The sequence below is a fragment of the Oncorhynchus tshawytscha genome, linkage group LG03, assembly GCF_018296145.1.
Source record: "Oncorhynchus tshawytscha isolate Ot180627B linkage group LG03, Otsh_v2.0, whole genome shotgun sequence".
Classification (NCBI taxonomy): domain Eukaryota; kingdom Metazoa; phylum Chordata; class Actinopteri; order Salmoniformes; family Salmonidae; genus Oncorhynchus; species Oncorhynchus tshawytscha.
The window spans coordinates 42,593,012-42,613,092 of NC_056431.1; the positions used below are offsets into that span (position 1 = coordinate 42,593,012).

Genomic DNA, 20,081 nt, shown 5'->3' on the forward strand with positions numbered 1-20,081 from the left:
TCCACTTCAATCAGTGTAGATGAAGAGGAGGAGACAGGTTAAAGAAGTATTTAAGTGCCTTTGAATGGGGTATAGTAGTAGGTGCCAGGCACACCGGTTTGAGTGTGTCAACAACTGCGATGCTGCTGGGTTTTTCACACAACAGTTTCCTGTGTGTATCAAGAATGGTCCACCACCCAAAGGACATCCAGCCAACTTGACACAACATTGGCCAGCATCCCTGTTGAATGATTGACACCTTGTAGAGTCCATGCCCCGACAAATTGAGGCTGTCTGATGGAAAAAAGGTGTGCAACTTAATATTAGAAATGTGTTTGTAATGTTTTCTACAGTCAGTCTATGGCTTTCCTGCATGTAAAAAGTTAATTTACATTTTCAGGCAAGTGATCATAATCTTCAGGCAACAAAACGTACTCCTGATTTGCTAGATGAGCAAGTGCCTTTCAGACTTTAACGTCAAATGTTGTCTATTATAGGTCAACACCAACATCTTTCTCTCTTTACAGAATTAGGACAGGGAATGGGCCTACCTGTCCACAGTTTGCATGCTATGAAACGGTCTTGTAGTCCGTTAGCCTCTCAGTAAGTGATGTGTTTTTTCTTTGATTTCTCTTTTCGCCGGGAACTTTTCATTCAGACATTGTTTCAGTAATAACTTAATCGTTCGTTGAGGGTCTGGATTCTGTATCGAGTTATGCAGTGTAAATTAAAATATTGGGTTTTGGGGTATATATTTCAATTTTCTAACGCTATAACATGAGTGCATGACAAAAAATATTTACCAACAAGTGTGTACTAAATATTAGGCTACAATCTTGCACAAGGTTGGGTTACTTTGACAAGAGGACAGTGTTTGCAGCAGAACATACTTAAATTGGTGTTTCACATTGACTGGTTTATTGCAGCTTCCACAGCTGAGCTTCACTTTGGACGGGGTCTCCTATTTCATGCCTTTCCGCTTTTCCATGGTTGTTCGCACTCTTTCATCCATGATCGCCTGAATGTGAAATTCCTTAATCTAGCAACAAACAATTGAAACACAATTAGTATATACATTTTTTACATTACGGATGTGGACTCAACTAGGTTCGAGAAGTCAATCAAATCTTAAAATGATTTTACTCAATTGCAGGAAAACAATTCATTTAATATCAAGCTGGAAGTTACGATTTGAGAGTGGAGGCATATCCTTTTATCATATTCCTATTGATCTAATTTCTTGACTTTATCGGTGGCTTTGCTCATTATCTTCTCATGGTACTCACTGACACTCTCGCTCAGCAACCCCAGATCCCTCCCCCGCCGCTAAAGTGTAACTACTGTCAACGCCTCTGCCTCGGGCCTAAGACATAAAAACAGTAAACAGGCTCTCATTAAACCATGGCAACGGGAGCTTGAAGTGATGTTAACAGTATGATGATGCAGATTGAGTTATACATTGTCTGCTAACCGTTATACCGTGAATACATTGTCTGCTAACCGTTATACATTATACACCATTATACTGCTAATACATTATACTATTTATTTATCTCATGTGGCGCATACCAAAGAGTTAGCGGACAAGAGAGAATCTTAGTTCATAGTTCTTAGTTAATAATGACACCGTGGATATTGACTAATAATAACATGTTTTTGGCAAAGCCAGTTAACCTTTTAAATCACTGACCAGAATCATAGTGATCTCATTGGTCACAAGCTATCGTATCAAAATGTCACATGCTGCTATGTCCAGACCGTCTTCAGCCACTGTTGTTGCAATCTCCGTGTTCTAAAACTTCCCTTTGTTCTGCCTGATAGACACAAATGTGGGAAAAATAAAATACAGTGCATTTGGAAAGTATTCAGAGCCCTTCACTTTTTCCACATTATGTTGCATTACAGCCTCATTGTAAAATTTATGAAATATATATATATATATATATATACTGTGCAGCGAGCTTGAGAGGATCTGCAGAGAAAAATGGGAGAAACTCCCCAAATATAGGTGTGCCAAGACTTGAGGCTGTAATCGCTGCCAAAGGTGCATCAACAAAGTACTAAGTAAAGGGTCTGAATACTTATGTAAATGTGATATTTCTGTTTTTGCTTTGTCATTATGGGGTATTGTGTGTAGATTGATGAGGGGAAGAAACATTATCATCAATTTCAAAATAAGGCTGTAACATGACAAAATATGGAAAAAGTCAAGGGGTTTGAATACTCTCTGAATACACTGTATATTGAATTATTGAATACAATGTACCTAAGCACAACTTTACAGACCACAGGATGTGTGACATCATGAATGAATTAGTCAAACAAAGATGAACCACTTTGATGAAATACTACAATCATCAATTTAAGTACATTTTTACACATTCAATGTTTTCAAAGTAGTTTTGATCATATCATCTATTTAAGTAAACAGCAGACTTGGCTGGCAGCCAGTCTTTGTAAAATTGGAAACAGTACACTCACAGCAGTCATTGGTTTCACTTTACTCTGGTCTCCTCCAATCACATGGCAAGCTTTTACTCAGACTTCCTCAAACTTTGAGTTCTCCTGAACCAATTGAGCTAATGCAATGGTACTGCAATGGGTCTTGGTGAACATGATCCCCCTCTCCTTCTCTCTAAATGTAAACTCTTGCAGGATCTTGGTTCTCAACTTAGAAAGGCTATTATATTCATACTGGGGAAGCTTAGCCAATTCCTGCACATTCTCTTTGCTATCTGCAAGAAAGTATATTTGGAAGAAAGCCATGCAAAATAGTTAAACTCCCAGACATCAATGTAGGGCTACTTTACAGACTAAAAACACTAGATATACAGTATGCTACCTTTAAAAAGTGTGAAGAGGAATCTCTCTGTGTCGGTCTTAATGATGGCCACCTCGCCCTCAGGGGCCACTTTCTTCTTCAGCTCCTCGTAAAAGTATTTGTCCAGGAAGCTGAAGGCATCACACATGCGGATGGTTTTGCTCAGGTACAAGGCCTAGTTGTACTGCCGTAGATGCTCAGCACAAACATTCACCTTCTGATTCTCCTCTTTTGCAGCTGTAGGAAAACATAGATAATTGCTTTGGGATGTGCATTTGGGGTATAACAGGGTGTCATGACACTTGGTATGAAAAATGGTTGAAAAATAATCTTATCGGTAGCCTTCAAGTACAGTAGAACATGAAAATAACCGTGTTATCTCATCATTTTGTTATTTCCGGACCACCCACTGCTCTGGGTGCCTAGGTCGCAGGTAGGGTTTCAGTATATGCATCTCTTAATTCATTATCTCTCTCTACTGGAAAAAACAAGAGTACCTATTTTCTCTGTTCAGCAGTGGCAATGTTTTAGTGTTGTTCTTTTTTGTTTTCCTCAAGGTTTACTGTCATCATTTTATATGAGTCCAAGATTGTACAGATCTACAAAAGACAAAACATGAGTTGAATGAATGAGCAAAAACATCCAAACTAATATGACAAGGTTTTACATATATCAGAAACCATCTAACTCTGTCATAAAGATTAGCAATTCAATACTTCCAAAGTAGTGTTCCATTAAATCAATCACATAGATAAGTGATAAAATAAAACAACAATAACGTTTTCATCACCGGTTCAGTGTGACCAGTAGAGAGTTAAAATAAAAAGCTGTTTCCAACATTTTCCTGTGTGGTGAAAGTATGAGAGGCACGGTAAGATTTATAGCTGCCTGGAGTGCGGGGGCCATGTGGAACATTGGAAACAGCTTGGCTGAGCAGGGGTTTGCACTGAGCAGTGTACTAACTGAATGAGGGAGGGACTGAGGGAGGGTGGGGAACTGCTTGACTGGGAGGGAGGAAATTGTTCAATGAACAGAGGGAGGGCAAGAATGAGAATGATGAGGGTGTGTGTGTGTCTAGAGAGAGAGAGAAAGAGGGAGAAAAAAAGAGATGTAGCTTAGTAATGCATGTTATTTACTTGTAGAATGTGCTCCTCGGCTTCCTCCATTTTATTGGCTCCCCCAACGCCGGGTGAGACGGCCAAGCCCAGGGTCTGTGGGGGAGGGGGCACTGTATCCTTCTGCTCTTTCCTTAATGTGGCGTTTTTGTGCTTCTGCTTCAGGTAATGGATCAGAATGTGGTTGTACACTCAAAAAAGGTGCTAAGTAGAACCATATAGGGTTTTTTGGTTTATCCCCATTGGGGAACCCTATTTGGTGCTAGGTAGAACACTTTGCAGAGGGTTCTCCCTAGAACCCTTCATGTAGGGTTATTCATAGAAACCCCTGTATATGGTTCTAACTAGAACACTCTATGAAGGGTTCTGCCTAGGACCCTCTATGAATGGCTCTACCAATAACAACGTTACAATTTTAAAGTTATTCCTAGAATCCTCCATGAAAGGTTCTACCAATAACAACTTTATAATTTTAAGGTTTTTCCTAGAATCCTCTATGAAGGGTTCTACCAATAACAACTTTATAATTTGAAGGTTTTTCCTAGAACCCTCTATGAAGGGTTCTTCCGAGAACCCTTTTTTTGGAGGGTTTTTCCTAGAACTAATGGTTCCACCAGCCTTATTAGCCTTTACAATTTAATTATATGACAATACATTACATACATTGCCTTCAGAATGTATTCACACCCCTTGACTTATTCCACATTTTGCTGTGTTACAAGGTGGGATTAAAATGGATAAAATTATTATTCAAAAAAAAAAAGGTCAACGATCTACACAAAATAATCTGTAATGTCAAAGTGAAAAAAAGCATTTTTTTTAAACAATTGTTATAATTTACGAAAAATAAAACACTTTTAGTATATATCTTGATTCCATAAGTATTCAGCTCCCTGAGGCAATACATTTTAAAATTTCCATTGTCAGCGATTACAGCTGTGAGTTTTTCTGCGTAAGTCTCTAAGGGCTTTGGACACCTGGATTGTACAATATTTCCACAATATTCTTTAAAAAGTTCTTCAAGCTTTGTCAAGTTGGTTGTTGATCATTGCTAGACAGCCATTTTCAAGTCTTGCCATTGATTTTTTTTAAGGTGATTTAAGTTTATGTCGTCTTCGAAAGCAACTCCAGTGTATATTTGGCCTTGTACTTTTGGTTATTGTCCTACTGAAGGGTTAATTTTTCTCCCGTGTCTTTTGGAAAGCAATCTGAACCACCTTTTCCTCTAGGATTGTCAGCGATTGGGTGCAAAGTGAATGCGGAGTCAGGCGCAGGTATAGAGTAATCTAACTGAGTTTACTCAAAGAATAAAGCAAAATTCCAAATCGGAATATACAACACAACTCTAACACAAACACAACCACTAACGACATTAACAATCACGGACAGAACAGTAATGTATGTCAGATGGTTAAATAGGGAATGTAATGAGGGAATGTAAAACAGGTGTGTGTGTAATCAGACAAAACAAAACGAAACAGAAAAATGGATCGGTAGTGACTAGAAAGCCGGTGACGTCGACCGCTGAACACCACCCGAATAAAGGGGAAGGGCCGACTTCGGCGGAAGTCGTGACAAGGATTTTTCCTGAGCTTAGCTCTATTCCATTCATTTTTTTTATACACAAACCTCCTGTCCTTGCCAATGACAAGCATACCCATAACATGATGCAGCCACCACCATGCTTGAAAACATGAAGAGTTATTTAGAGGATTACACATCACGCTTTTGTTGGGTTTACCTTCCTGTGTTATATACATTTGAAGTCGGAAGTTTACATACACTTAGGTTGGCGTCATTAAAACTCGTTTTTCAACCACTCCACAAATGACTTGTTAACAAACTATAGTTTTGGCAAGTCGGTTAGAACGTCTACATTGTGCATGACACAAGTCATTTTCCAACAATTGTTAACAGACAGATTGCTTCACTTAAAATTCACTGTGTCACAACTCCAGTGGGTCAGACGTTTACATAAATTGACTGTGCCTTTAAACAGCTTGGAAAATTCCAGAAAATGATGTCATGGCTTTAGAAGCATCTGATAGGCTAATTGACATCATTTTTTGGCAATCGGAGGTGTACATGTGGATGTATTTCAAGGCCTACCTTCAAACTCAGTGCCTCATTGCTTGACATCATGGGAAAATCTAAATAAATCAGCCAAGACCTTTAAACAATTCCTGGCATTTAATCCTAGTAAAAATTCCCTCTCTTAGGTCAGTTAGGATCACCACTTTATTTTAAGAATGTGAAATGTCAGAACAATAGTAGAGAGAATTATTTATTTCAGCTTTTATTTCTTTCATCACATTCCCAGTGGGTCAGAAGTTTACATACACTCAATTAGTATTTGGTAGCCTTGCCTTTAAATTGTTTAACTTGGGTCAAATGTTTTGGGCAGCCTTCTACAAGCTTCCCACAATAAATTGGATGAATTTTGGCCCAATCCTCCCGACAGAGCTGGTGTAACTGAGTCAGGTTTGTAGGCCTCCTTGCTCGCATAAGCTTTTTAAATTCTGCCCACAAATTTTCTATAGTATTGAGGTCAGGGATTTGTGATGGCCACTCCAATACCTTGACTTTGTTGTCCTTAAGCCATTTTGCCACAACTTTGGAAGTATGCTTGGTATGCATTGTCAATATGCGACCAAGCTTTAAATTCCTGACTGATGTCTTGAAATAATAATGATGGTCATTATGGCCAAACAGTTCTATTTTTGTTTCATCAGACCAGAGGACATTTCTCCAAAAAGTACGATCTTTGTCCCATGTGCAGTTGCAAACCGTAGTCTGGCTTTTTTATGGCTGTTTTGGAGCTGTGGCTTCTTCCTTGCTGAGCGGACTTTCAAGGTTATGTCGATATAGGACTCGTTATACTGTGGATATAGATACTTTTGTACCTGTTTCCTCCAGCATCTTCACAAGGTCCTTTGTTGTTGTTTTGGGATTGATTTTCACTTTTCGCACCAAAGTACGTTCATCTCTAGGAGACAAAACGTGTCTCCTTCCTGAGCGGTATGATGGCTGCGTGGTCCCATGCTGTTTCTACTTGCATACTATTGTTTGTACAGATGAACATGGTACCTTGAGGTGTTTGGAAATTGCTCCCAAGGATGAACCAGATTTGTGGAGGTCTACAATTTGTGGAGGTCTTGGCGGATTTATTTGGATTTTCCCATGATGTCAAGCAAAGTGGCACTGAGTTTGAAGGTAGGCCTTGAAATACATCCACAGGTACACCTGAAATTGATTCAAATGATGTCAATTAGCGTATCAGAAGCTTCTAAAGCCATGACATCCTTTTCTGGATTTTTCCAAGCTGTTTAAAAGCCCAGTCAACTTAGTGTATGTGGACGTCTGACCCACTGGAATTGTGACACAGGGAATTATAAGTGAACTAATCTGTCTGTAAACACTGTTGGAAAAATGACTTGTGTCATGCACGAAGCAGATGTCCTAACCAACTTGCCAAAACTATAGTTTGTTAACAAGAACTGTGTGGGGTGGTTGAAAAACAAGTTTTAATGACTCCAACCTAAGTGTATGTAAACTTCCAACTTCAACTGTATATACACGTGTTTGTTTTGGGCTACGTCTACGTCATTGTCATGACTTACTTTATTTTGGGTGGAGAAATAAAAAAAACGATCACGTATTCCTGCGCCTGTCTCCTATCATTATACAGCATGACAGAGTGATGTGTTGTATTTGCCCCAAACATAAATCTTTGTATTCAGGACATAAAGTTCATTTCTTTGCCATATTTTTGTACTTCAGTGCCTTATTGCAAACAGGATGAATGTTTAGAGCTTTGTACAGGCTTCTTTATTTTCACTCTGTCATTTAGGTTCGTATTGTGGAGTAACTTTAATTTTGCTGATCCATCCTTAGTTTTTCACAACCATTCAACTCTATAACTGTTTTAAAGTCACCATTGGCGTCATGATGAAATCCTGAGCAGTTTCCTTCCTCTCTGGCAACTGAGTTAGGAAGGACGCCTGTATCTCTGTAATGACTGGGTGTATTGATACACCATTGATACACTAATTAATAACTTCACCATGCTCAAAGAGATATTCAATGTCTGCTTTTTATTATTTTACCCATCTACCAATAGGTGCCTTTCTTTGCAAGGCATTGGAAAACCTTACAGATAATTGTATGTATGGGGTACAGAGAGGAAGTTCTCATTAAAAAAATCATGTTAAACACTATTATTCCACACGGAGTGAGTGCTTGCAACATATTATGTGACTTGTTAAGAACATTTTTACTATTGAATATATTTAGGCTTGCCATAACAACAAATACGTATTGACTGAAGACATTTCAGCTTTTCGTTTTTAATTAATTTGTAAAAATGTCTAAAAACCTATTTCCACTTTGACATTATGGGGCATTGTGTGTAGGCCAGTGACCAACATTCTCAATGTAATCTGTTTTAAATTCAGCCTGTAACTCAACAACATGTGATAAAAGTCAAGTAGTGTGAATACTTTCTGACGGCACTGTATATCATAAGACCTTTCTTTGACGGTCAAGTTTTACCCTAACACAGCAGTGTTAGGAAACTCCTGGTTTACAGGCCACATCAGGCCTGAAAGTCACATTATGTTGGCTTGCAAAGTGATGTTTAATTCATATAGGAATCAAGCCAGAGTTAGGATATCCAACAAATGGAATATTTTATCACCCGCAACCTACATTCAGAATGACTGCAAGGGTAGGGATGATTGGATGCTGAGCCTACCCCATTCATCTAAACTGGAACAACCATCTCAGTAACGGGTGCAATAAGTCCAACTACTAACAGAGTGGATGAGTTTAGAAAAATCTATGCTATTTATCTTTGTGTAGCATGAGATTAATAAATCAATTCAAAAACACAGATATTAAAACCAACAATTATGAAAATTACCCTGCAATAGAGCATGCAAGGAAATATAATATACGGTTCTATATAGAATCCTTCTTGCCTTCTAAAGAAGCCCTCTTGCCTTCCAAAAAAATCATGAAAGAACCCTTTCTTCCATCAACAGTTCTTATGAAGTTAAAGGTTATAGTAGTACACTTTGCCTTGCAAATAACCTTTGTCTTCCAAAAAGGGGTTCTTCAGATCAAAACAGTTCTTGGTAGAACCCGATCCCTCTTCAAAGAACCCTTTTAGAACCTTTTTTTCTACTGGTGTAGACCCATCCCTTTTTGTGTGCGATGGCAATCAGTGAAAACATCTACACAACAGAAATACGGATCAAAACACAAGTCAACAATCAAGTCAACAAAAAGACAATGAAACGTATCGGTTTAACGTCAGAATCTGTGTCATATGATGGGTACACTGCAGGTCACAGCTGGTGTACATTTCAAATCATCAACATCCCTGCTATTACTCATTCAACAGTCTAAAACTGCCTGACCCTCATAGATTGTAGAAAAGCATCTGCTGAGGCCAGCTTGGTCTGCTGATCACTTTGTCTCCTCTAATGTCTGATTTTCCCATTACATTGTACCATGGGTCTGGTTACATTGCTGTCGGCTTCCTAGGAACAAGAGTTTGCTTTAGCTTTACTACCGGTATTCAACCTCTCCATTGTTTTCTCTCCCATAATGCTAGTGCTGTAAATATACAAGTGGCTTATTGACACCCACAAATTTCAGTCTTCCTCCCTGCCTCTGTCTGAGGTACTCCCACACTAACCACCACTTTTCTAGGAAGTCTACGATGCAGTTTCAACCACACCGCATGACTGCTGTGGCGCTAGAGGCCATTTATCAGAAGGGGGGTTAAATGTGCATTTCACAGCAACGAGAGATGTGTGATGGGGTATGAACATTCACAAATACAACTTTAAACAGGAGTGCTACAAATCACTTCCCTGGAGGGGCATAGGAGCCTGGAGTAGAACATTCAGTCTGATGCAGTGACAGAGGCTCTCTTGTGAATTTGATAAGGCACACACTGATGGCTTGAACAGACGTGTGGCCTGGAAAGCAGCAGAAAAAAATGGAACCCTCTCAGGCGTTTCAACAAACAGCATATGTTACACTGAGGGATATTCCACCTTGGACTGGCGAGTGCCAGCAAGAGCAAACAGGAGAGCCAGAAGCAACTGACTGACAAAAACCTGTCAGATGAATTCTCAGAGGAAACACACTCCTGTTTACTTTCGATTCCAAAATTCAAATCCCTGGTAACTTCCACAGCTGTGGGCAGCAAACTAACTTTGGGGTAAGGCAAAGCATTGGCTGAGAAAAAACAGACGGTCAAAGATTTGCATGAACGTGAACAGCTACCTGTAGATTTGTTATTTACCATTACTACCGTCATCACTCACATTGTCGTAATCAAGAAATGTCAAACCTGAAAGTTGAATCCCGTCGTCATCTCCACTGTGAGGCCTTTTCAAGTAGTTCTCCAGAATCTGGGCCGTACAGATGATGATAGCATTTTTCTGGTCAATCTCTATGAAGGAGATTTTGAGCTAGGAGTCCCCACTGACTCTCTCCACATTGTATTTGTGTTTCAGGAACTTCCAGAACTCTGTGAAGTAGTGCTGCTCCACCAGGGGCACCTGAAGGAGAACACATTATTAAAAAGATGAAAGATGTGAGGGTCTGCCTCTAAAAACAATGATATACTGGATTTCTCACTGTCGTGTTTGAAAATGCCACTATTTATCAACAGAGTTAATCAATATACTCGACTGGTGACACAAAAGTGGTTCACTTTGTTTGAGGGGGGGTTTCAAGTAGGTTGATTGGTTTTCAGTTTGTGGAGGTACTTGGATAGGGAAACACTCCCTTTCCAGAAACAGCACTAGGAAAGTCATTTTTTCAATCTCTACTTTAATGAAGATGCATATCACATGGTGGGTTTTATTGAATGATATTCCTCAAATTGGTCACATGGATTGGGATGTATTTTGGGATACGCATCATTTATTACGCAACACTTTCTATTGAGAAGAAAATAGGTTTTATCATCCATGTGAAACCCGCTCGATGTCATAGGACAAGGTTTTTTTCAGATATAGAAAGTCTGTGCCAAGCTGAAATGTTGTAGTGGGGGTATTTTCATACTTTTTAACATAAACTTTGTGAAGAGTAGAGAGACACAAATTGTGTCTTGCCCAGTACTATACTGAGCTAGCAGTTATTTGTGATCCATATAGCTTTGCTACAATACACAAGCATACAGACACAGATTGTTTGCATAAGACATTTTATGGAAAACTGGAAACAAAAAAAATTAAGAAAACAATGGTGAATTCAACCGTTGACATTAACATGGTGATTTGTAACTGTGAGGACTGTTAGTACCTTCTTAACCAGGACAATATAAACAGCAACTCTGGTTTTACCACTTCCTGTTGAGAGGCATATGATGATGTTTTTTCTCTCCAAGGCGGGCCATGGCCATCTGATAATTTTGAAGAATAATGTCATCTTTTCTAGAGCCTCAAGCAGCAGGAAAGCACGCTAAAGTACAGCAGAGTAGAGAGGTTCATAACAAAACTGCTGTCCACGTCAGCACCCTACAATTAGGGCCTACGGTTACAACATTCCCAGCAAGTCAAGGCTTGGTTTGTCATTGTATGGGGTTTGGTGTTACACTGAATTGTGTCCTTCTCAACCCTGCTGTTAAAACAACATCATACTGTATAGACATGGAACACTTTTTAACCTCCCTACTGTCTCCCAGACATTGTATGTTAGTGGTCTCTGTCTTGCCTGAAGGGACACTATTAAATTGCAACACAAAACTATGGAGATGGAGAGATAAGATCCTAAACTCAATAGGAAATAGACATTGAACTTTGTGGACTTCTTTTCTTTTATTAGCAATTCCCTGACCTCTGACTTATTAGAGGAAATGCCTCCATTATCCATGGTTAATGCCATGTCAATAAGATACGAATCCCACACAGACTGGTTTTCTGTCTACTACATCAATATATTATGAAGCATTTCCAATATATTCTTTTAGCAGAGCAACACACATGCCACTGGTTCATGGAAACACAACATCACGTCAGATGTATTGGATCTGCTCACATCAAGCATTGTGCTCAACTTCCAGAGTAGCTATGCAGTATAACATTTTATTTTTCTTGTGGGGACTCACGATCTTGATAGCAGAGTAATGTAAGCAACATTGACAGTAAGTCGAAATCAAGGCAGTACAACACTATGGTGTCATCAGAGGCCGGTTTGAGTGACAGGAGCTATCAGCATCAATGTGTCAGGCTTCACCTGTCCTTGTCCTCCTGTTAGCTCACCTGCCACATCACATTGACATCCCATGACTCATCATCACTCCACATCATCATTATGATGTCATATACCCCTTCTGGTGGATTCATGCCATAAATATCAATTGGAGGATTTATAAAGTGAACCAATCAGTCATCACTATTACATGAGGTGAGCAGAGTAAACGTTGCCTCTGAAAGGGCATACATACACTTACTCATAATTAAATTCAAGTGTTAGCGTGTGAAAGATTATGATCTCAAGGCATCATTAACATAAATTCAAATCTCTTTCTGACAACAAAAAGAAAGGAGAGGCTTCCTGGAAAACCCAGACCTACACTCTATACACAAAAGTATGTGGACACCCCTTCAAATTAGTGTATTCGGCTATTTTAGCCACACAGATGTGACAGATGTATAAATTGAGCACACAGGCATGCAATCTCAATACACAAACATTGGCTGTAGAATGGCCTTACTGAAGAGCTCAGTGACTTTCAACGTGGCACCGTCATAGGATGCCACCTTTCCAACAAGTCAGTTCATCAAATTTATGCCCTGCTAGAGCTGTCCCTGTCAACTGTGGGTGCTGTTATTGTAAAGTTGAAAATGTCTAGGAGCAACAACGGCTCAGTCCGCGAAGTGGTAGGCCACATAAGCTCACAGAATGAGACTGATGAGTGCTGAAGCATGCAGAGCGTAAAAATCCTCTGTCTTCGGTTGTAACACTCACTTCCTAGTTCCAAACAGTCTCTGGAAGCAAAGTAGCACATTCACTGTTAGTTGGGAGCTTCATGAAATGGATGTCCATGGCGGAGCAGCCGCACCCAAGCAATGCGGTGTAAAGCGGTGTAAAGCTCTCCGACTCTAGAGCAGTGGAAACACGTTCTCTGGAGGGATGAATCACGCTTCACCATCTGGCAGTCCAACGGACAAATCTGGGTTGCCAGGAGAACACTACCTGCCCCGATGCATAGTGCCGATTGTAAAGTTTGGTGGAGGAGGAATGATGGTCTGGGGCTGTTTTTCATGGTTTGGGCTAGGTCCCTTCTCTTAACACTACAGCATACAATTACATTCTAGACGATTCTGTGCTTCCAACTTTGTGGCAACAGTTTGGGGAAGGCCCTTTCCTGTTTCAGCATGACAATGCCCCCATGCACAAAGTGAGGTCCATACAGGTCCATACAATGGTTTGTCAAGATCGGTGTGGAAGAACTTGACTGGCCTGCACAGAGCCCTGACCTTACACCATTGAACACCTTTAGGATGGATTAGAACGTCGACTGTAAGCCAGGCCTAATCGCCCAACATCAGTGCCTGACCTCACTAATGCTCTTGTGGCTGAATGGAAGCAAGTCCCCACAGAAATGTTCCAACATCTAGTGGAAAGCCTTCCCAGAAGTTTGGAGGCTGTTATTGCAGCAAAGGGAGGACCAACTCCATATTAATGCCCATGATTTTGGTATAAGATGTTTGACGAGCAGGTGTCCACATACTTTTGGTCAAGTCGTTTTTCTATGTACACAAAGCTATGACATGTCATTTAATTCAACAAATGTGATGATGAAACTGAAATTAAACGCTATTTGACCTGATGCTTGCAGAGTTGTGTTGGGAGTTTATTTTACTAAATGCAGTTATGAGGAGGAAGTACACATTTTTTGTTTGGTAAAATGCTATTTCACTAATGAATCATAACCATGCAACAACATTCAACCCTTTCTTTAGACCTTTTATGGCGTCTAAATAGCATGTGGTTGCAATTTGGAGCTTTGGCTATGTTCCGTCCTGTTTAACCTCTGGTAGGTTTGTCCATGATACACATGGAACATATTCTCTGAGCCAAATAGGACAGGCTCTAGGAACTCTTCCATTCAAACTTCTCTCTCATTCCATTTTCCTCTTACCCAAACTATGGATTCTCCTCCAAATGGGTAATCAACTGCCAGTTCCTTTCATGCTATCTTATTCAAAACTCAAGTACAAGCAACAATAGTGAAATTGGGTTTTTATTTTCGTAACAAGGCTTACTTTCCGTTGGATTATGGTGATTAATTACAGACTGGACTCAGTTTATCATGCATCCTTGCGCTTTGTTACTAATGGGCTGGTCCTCGCTTTACATGCACAGCTACATAGTATATGTTTTCATAAACAAAGCCCTTCTGGGTAAACTCCCTCTCGACCTCTGTAGTTAAACTTTATTTAACTAGGCAAGTCAGTTAAGAACAAATTCTTATTTAGCCTGCTCTCCTTCACAACTACCAATATGGCGCCAACAGACATGGTAGCCCTGTTCTTAGCTCCTAGGCAACTTTGCTACAAGCATTTCTATGCACATCTGCAAAATGTGTAAGCGACTCATACAATTTGATTTGACTTACCCGATGCAGTTTACTAGAAGGTTGCTAACTACTTATAGTCCTGAGGTCCACTACTGAGTTCGGCAAGACTGTCTTTTCCTATTGTGCACCAGAAGCATGGGACTGTCTGCAACGTATGCTTAAACTTGATGTACAAGTGCCCCTCAATTAGTTTAAAACTCTGGTACAAAATTATGTTCAGGAGGAGTGCAAATGTTTCCTTTAACCCCCCAAAATGCTTATTATAACTTTACTATAATTACATATTCATCAAATTATTTTAAGTGATCTGATGTAATACTTTTATATCAGCGAAACATCAGCTGTTGAGCTTTGATTGAAGGTCCTGAAATGTAATGTTGAATTTTTAAAATCCATAAAACAATGAAGAGAGCTTTCAAGTAATGTTAGGAGGACATGATGCAATATAGGACTGACATCACAGCATGTTCAGAAGAAACAAGAACAGTGAGTGAGTAACTTCCTGTTGACTTAAGGTAAACATACAAAAAGAATACCGCCCTGGGTTTCATTGCACATTTGGCTTTCATTTGAAGCCAGCTTGACAAGCTCCTCCTACATATTTCCAGCATTTCCTCACTCTTCCCATAAATTATTCAACCGATTCCACCAAAGTTTGTTTCTAGTTGAATACTAACTGACACGATACAAGTGCTGCTAACTTCATCCAGAACTGCGGACTGTAGAATGAGGGATGGATTAGAACTCCCCTTAAAGTGTGACTTTTTGATGGTTCCCAACTTTGTATAAAGAGGAGTTCAGTATGACTATATACAGTGCATTCAGAAAGTATTCAGACCCCTTCACTTTTTCCACATTTTGTTATGTAACAGTATATTCTAAAATGTATTAAATTGTTGTGGATTTTCGCATCAATCTACACACAATACTCCATAATGACAAAGAAAAAAATGTTTTTTTAAATGTTGGTAAACTAGGGTTATTGCCCTGTTGGAAGGTGAACCTTTTGCCACAGTCTGAGTTCCTGAGTGCTCTGGAGCAGGTTTTCATCAAGGATCTCTCTGTACTTTGCTCCGTTCATCTGTCCCTCGATCCTGCCTAGTTTTCCAGTCCCGTCCGCTGAAAAACATCCCCACTGCATGATTCTAGTAACACCATGCTTCACCTTAGTGATGGTCAGGTTTCTTCCAGATGTGACGCTTGGCATTCAGGCCAAAGAGTTCAATCTTGGTTTCATCAGACCAGAGAATCTTGTTTCTCATGGTCTGATAGTCTCTAGGTGCCTTTTGGCAAACTCCAAGCGGGCTGTCATGTGTCTTTTACTGAGGAGTGACTTCTGTCTGGCCCCTCTACCATAAAGGCCTGATTGGTGGAGTGATGCAGAGATGGTTGTCTTTCTGGAAGGTTCTCCACAGAGGAATTCTAGAGCTCTTTCAGAGTGACCATCGGGTTCTAATAAATGTGCAAAAAGTTCCAAAAAACTGTTTTTGCTTTGTCTTTATTGGGTATAGTGTGAAGATGGCTGAGGATCATTATTTTTTAAATCCATTTGAGTTATTCTGTAATGTAACAAAATGTGGACAAAGTCAAGGGATCTGAATACTTTTCGAATGCACTGTATCTGGTGTATTGATCATGTTTAAGCAATAAGACCCGAGGGGGTGTGGTATATGGCCAATACCACTGGCTAAGTGTTGTTACTATGCATGGCACAACGCGGAGTGCCTGGATACAGCCCTTAGCCGTGGTATACAGGCCTTATACCACTAACCAGACTGTACCACAACCAGCCGTGATTGGGAGTCCCATAGGGCGGTGCACAATTGGCCCAGCGTTGTCCGTTGTAGGCCGTAGGTTTGGCCAGTGTAGGCCGTCATCGTAAATAAGAATTTGTTCTTAACTGACTTGGCTAGTTAAATAAAGGTTAAATAAAACATAAATAAAAACCTGAGGTACCTTACAGTGGCTTGCGAAAGTATTCACCCCCTTTGGTATTTTTCCTATTTTGTTGCCTTACAACCTGGAATTAAAATGTATTTTTAGGGAGTTTGTATCATTTGATTTACACAACATGCCTACCACTTTGAAGGTGCAAAATATTTTTTATTGTGAAACAAACAAGAAATAAGACAAAAAAACAGAAAACTTGAGTGTGCATAACTATTCACCCCCCCCCCAATACTTTGTAGCAATTACAGCTGCAAGCTTGGCACATCTAGCCTCTGGGATGTTTGCCCTCTTTTCAAGGCAAAACTGCTCCAGCTCCTTCAAGTTGGATGGGTACTGCTGGTGTACAGCAATCTTTAAATCATACCACAGATTCTCAATTGGATTGAGGTCTGGGCTTTGACTAGATCATTCCAATACATTTAAATGTTTCCCTTTAAACCACTCGATTGTTGCTTTAGCAGTATGCTTAGGGTCATTGTCCTGCTGGAAGGTGAACCTCCATCCCAGTCTCAAATCTCTGGAAGGTTGAGACAGGTTTCCCTCAAGAAATTCCATGTATTTTGCGCCATCCATGATTCCTTCAATTCTGACCAATTTCCCAGCTTCACTGTGGGGATGCTGTTCTCGGGGTGATGAGAGGTGTTGGGCTTGCGCCAGACATAGCGTTTTCCTTGATGGCCAAAAAGCTAAATTTTTTGTCTCATCTGACCAGAGTACCTTCTTCCATATGTTTGGGGAGTCTCCCACATGCCTTTTGGCGAACATCAAACGTGTTTGCTTATTTTTTTCTTTAAACAATGTCTTTTTTCTGGCCACTCTCTCCTTCACGGTTATCTTTGGTCTCTTTGTTGACTCGCTGATTAATGCCCTCCTTGCCTGGTCCTTGAGTTTTGGTGGGCGTCCCTCTCTTGGCAGGTTTGTTGTGGTGCCATATTCTTTCAATTTTTTAATAATGGATTTAATGGTGCTCTGTGGGATGTTCAAATTTTTGGATATTTTTTTTATAACCAAACCCCGATCTATACTTCTCCACAACTTTGTTCCTGACCTGTTTGGGGAGCTCCTTGGTCTTCATGGTGCCGCTTGCTTAGTGGTGCCCCTTTGCTTACTGGTGTTGCAGACTCTGGGGCCTTTCAGAACAGGTGTAGATATACTGAGATCATGTGACACTTAGATTGCACACAGGTGGACTTTATTTAACTAATTATGTGACTTCTGAAGGTAGTTGTTTGCACCAGATCTTATTTAGGGGCTTCATAGCAAAGGGGGTGAATACATATGCACGCACCACTTTTCTGTTTATTTATTTTTTTAACATTTCACTTCACCAGTTTGGCCATTACATGAAATCCAAATAAAAATTTAATTACAGGTTGTAATGCAACAAAATACGAAAAACACCAAGGGGGATGAATACTTTTGCAAGGCACTGTATTGCTTTTATAAACCGGTTGCCAACACAGTAAGGCAAGGAACTACACATCTAAATTGAAAATGTAGCTTTAATCAATACATTGACAATGAATACATTCCACCAGAAAAAGTAGTCCGGTAAAAGTCTTGTTGCTTGACTAGTTGCTATGCAACATAACCACAGGCTAGCTAGCAAGCATTAGCGCCACTTCTAGAGTGACTAACACATGCCACCTATTTATTAATGTTGAATGTTGCCATTTCTTAAAATTGTCCCACGTTATTGTTTGTTGTTGGTTTGCTCATGGTGTCGTTTATTGGGCTCTACGCTGCTGGAAATGGATTCCGTTTTTTTTTTGCTGGGGAGCTGCTGCTGTGTTGTCAGAGAGAATAGTGCTCCACCGCTTCCAGATTTGGTCTCCAGGAACTTTGAAGACAGGTTTCCAATCTGTGTCCTCTGAAAGACAGTATTTATCGTGCCACTAGTCAAGCATCCGACCGTTTCTGGATCATGGTGGTTCGAGGCAGTAGTTTGTGTAAATCTGCGACAGGACAGCTATTTTGCAGATCATTGGCAGCATTGCTGCAAGGGTGTTCACTCCCATTGTCTCTTTTATGTACCTAAAACATTTAAGACAAAATAACGTTAGCTAATAGTTAGGCCTACATAGCTTCCAGTTATATTGTCAGGGTACATTAGAATGATTTTGCTAGCTAGCTAACAGTTACATACCATATGTACAGTATCCATTCACTGGTGGGCAGCTTTGTTGTGTCCCTCTTTACTCAACTTTTTAATTACGCCGACAGACACATTGTTGCTCGTTGTGAATTCGGTGTCCTTCTGAATACTCCATGACAAACTGAGAGGGGGGTCGTTGATATGTCTAGCGTAGCTGCTAATTCCATATTATTCGCAGTGGTGGAAAAAGTACCCAATTGTCATACTTGAGTAAAAGTAAAGATACAGTAATAGAAAATTACTCAAGTAAAAGTCTTGATAAGTGTGTGAATTATTTAACCATTTTTTGTCCTGCTAAGCCTTCAAAATGTAACGAGTACTTTTGGGTGTCAGGGAAAATGTATCGAGTAAAATGTACATAATTTTCTTTAGGAATGTAGTGAAGTGAAAGTAAAAGTTGTCAAAAATATGAATAGTAAAGTACAGATACCCCCCAAAACGAATGAAGTAGTACTTTAAATTATTTTTACTTAAGTACTTTACACCACTTATTCTTCACCATTCATGTTTCTCACTGAACCATGAAAGTGCCGTAGAATGATGTTCAGCTCCATTTTTGTTGTATTCCTAGACTCACATATCCCTTGTTCTGCCCACCAGTCAGTGAAGTAGGTAAGTACCCACTTTGTTTGTTTTACAATGTTGTTTTCATTTCGGTTTCTCTCAAGTTCATCTAACCGCGTATTTTCTACATCGGCATGTTGAAATATTGTTGATGCAGCCATTATATCGAGGTGAAAAGGCGCATTTTTACCAAGGTGAAAAGGCTAAACATTATAGTCATGGTATATGGTCACACATAAACATAGCTAAATGCTGTTTTAGCAAATCAGCATCCAAACTACCCGGTTTATAATATAACGTATATAATGATGAGGAAAAGACATAGGCTAATCGGCATTTACAATTTATTCAAAACTACTATTCCTTATAGCTAGCAGATTACAACCCTACCATTACGCTTGTTAACACTGACCTACGCTGGGGTCGGAATGCAATCATGGTTACTGTGGAGCGTGCGCGAGATATGGGTTGGAAAATGCCAATGCAGGGAATGGATAGTCACACTGATACATTGAGAAGTTTGAAATACTGCTAGTTTTCCCGGAAAACTGACCTTTTCATCCTCATGCTGCGTAGCTAGCAGTAGCCAATGCAGCCATTATGGTATGGCACATCTCATTGAACAATAAAGAAGTTGATTGGCTGACACTGCCATTCCAAAAAGGCTGCAGTGGCTACTGCTAGCTAGGACGAAAACTTTTCCTGGAAAACTTCACGATGTATCAGTGTGGATAAAGGTAACATTTGGAGTACAGTTGCATATCCCATCCCTGCATTGAGGTATGTTTTCTGACCCATATCTTGCGCCGGCTCCATGGAGTCTAAATATAACCATGATTGTGTTCTGACTCCTGGGCAACTCAATGTAAACAAGTGTAACGGTAGGGTCGG

The 20,081-nt window shown here is 39.9% G+C and overlaps 1 long non-coding RNA gene and 1 pseudogene across 1 annotated transcript; both read right to left on the reverse strand.

Annotated features, from left to right (window-relative positions):
- Positions 1-277: 277 nt before the first annotated feature.
- On the reverse strand, positions 278-10,496 carry LOC112224136 (annotated as a pseudogene).
- Positions 10,497-17,955: 7,459 nt separating this feature from the next.
- Positions 17,956-19,367, reverse strand: LOC112236093. The gene is made up of 2 exons (XR_002951165.2): positions 18,618-19,367; positions 17,956-18,505 (listed from the first exon to the last, which is right to left on the reverse strand). It is a non-coding gene; the product is annotated as an uncharacterized LOC112236093 (long non-coding RNA).
- Positions 19,368-20,081: the final 714 nt, after the last annotated feature.